The sequence below is a fragment of the Mandrillus leucophaeus genome, unplaced genomic scaffold, assembly GCF_000951045.1.
Source record: "Mandrillus leucophaeus isolate KB7577 unplaced genomic scaffold, Mleu.le_1.0 Scaffold293, whole genome shotgun sequence".
Taxonomy (NCBI): Eukaryota; Metazoa; Chordata; class Mammalia; order Primates; family Cercopithecidae; genus Mandrillus; species Mandrillus leucophaeus.
In genome coordinates, this window is record NW_012103065.1 from 1,272,926 (window position 1) to 1,275,056 (window position 2,131).

The window sequence follows — 2,131 nt, forward strand, 5'->3', positions numbered from 1 at the left end:
GAGAGAGAGAGAGAAAGAAAGAAAGAAAGAAAGAAAGAAAGAAAGAAAGAAAGAAAGAAAGAAAGAAAGAAAGAAAGAAAGAAAGAGAAAGAAAGAAATACAGAAAGAAAGAAAGGAAGGAAGGAAGGAGGGAGGGAGGGAGGGAGGGAAGTATAGAAAAATAGTGAGGAAACTTTTGGTGTTAATGTAGTAAATATTGCACAAATAATGTACATTCATTAGAAAAAAATTAGAAAATAAAGCAAGAGAAGAAAAACCATCTATAATCAAAACACTAAGAGAAGTAACTAATACCATTTTGATGTGGAGTCTTCATACTTCTCATACATACATAACTACAAAATATGCACATATTTTAATTGTAAGTTGGAACAAAATCTGCTTTCATATAATTCAATCCTTTATCATGAACACATTTCCATTCCTTTTAGATATATAAGTCTTCATTCTCAATAACACACAGAATTCAAATAGTGGATTTATCACTTTTTTCACTTAAGTATCTATTAATGAATATTAGAGTTGTTCTTAATTTTTCACTAATGAAAGAACTCTACAATGACTATTCTCTTGAATATATCCTTGCCAACATGTGCAATTATTTCCTTATGATATAGTACTAGAAGTAGAAGTTTTTTGATCAAATTTTAAACCTTTTGTTGTTTATGCTATGAAATTACCTCTTAGAAATTTTGTGCCACTTTCAATTCCAAAGAATGTTGGGGAAAAGGAAATAAGATATCTTACAGATCTAGGGTAAGTACAAAGATCTAAAAGAAATATCTATTTGTAAAACATTATGCATTTTGATGTGTACTGTATGTTAAACCAACTCTTTTTAATTCAAACATGCAAAAGTTTACAGTTCTTTCAGATAAAGTGCTCTCTCCTCTTCAACATTTGGCATAACAAGTACTTTGTGCAGATACTCTTCAAATTTCAGAATGAAAAGGAAGAATCACAAGTACGCTTTCTAAAAACCATTACTTCAAAGAAGAAATCAACCCCACAGAAATACAACCATAAGAGGATATTATAAACACCTCTATGCAAATAAACTAGAAAACCTAGAAGAAATGGATAAATTCCTCGACACATACACCCTTCCAAGACTGAACCAGGAAGAAATTGAATCCCTGAATAGACCAATAACAAGTTCTGAAATTGAGGCAGTACTAAATAGCCTACCAACCAAAAGAAGCCCAGGACCAGATGGATTTACAGCTGAATTCTACCAGAGGTACAAAGAGAAAGTGGTATCATTTCTTTTGAAACTACTCCAAACAATTAAAAAGGAGGGACTCCTCCCTCATATTTTGAGGCCAACATCATCCTGATACCGAAACCTAACAGCGATACAAAAAAAAAAAAGAAAACTTCAGGCCAATATCCCTGATGAACATTGATGCGAACATCCTCAATAAAGTACTGACAAACTGAATCCAGCAGCACGTCAAAAAGCTCATCTACCACGATCAAGTTGGCTTCACCCCCAGGATGCAAGGTGAGTTCAACATAAGCCAATCAATAAATATAAATCATCACATACACAGAACTAAAGACAAAAACCACATGATTATCTCAATAGTCACAGAAAGCCTATATCTAGAGAACCCCATTGTCTCAGCCCAAAAACTTCTTAAGCTGCTAAGCAACTTCAGCAAAGTCTCAGGATACAAAATCAATGTGCAGAAATCACAAGCATTCCTTTACACCGACAAGCAGAGAGCCAAATCATGAATAAACTCCAATTCACAATTGCCTCAAAGACAATAAAATACAGAGGAATACAGCTAACAAGGGAAGTAAAGGCCTTTCCAAGGAGAACTACAAGCCACTGCTAAAGGAAATCAGATAAAACATAGCAGATGGAAAAACATTCCATGCTCATGGAAAGGAAGAATTAATATTGTGAAAATGGCCATACTGCCCAAAGCAATTTATAGATTCAATGCTATTCCCATTAAATTAACACGGACATTCTTCACAGAATTAGAAAAAAACTAGTTACAAATTAATATGGAACCAAAAAAAAAAAAAGGCTTATACAGCCAGGACAATACTAAGAAAAAAGAACAAAGCTGGAGACATCACACTACCCAACTTCAAACTATACTACAGTGCTGAAGTA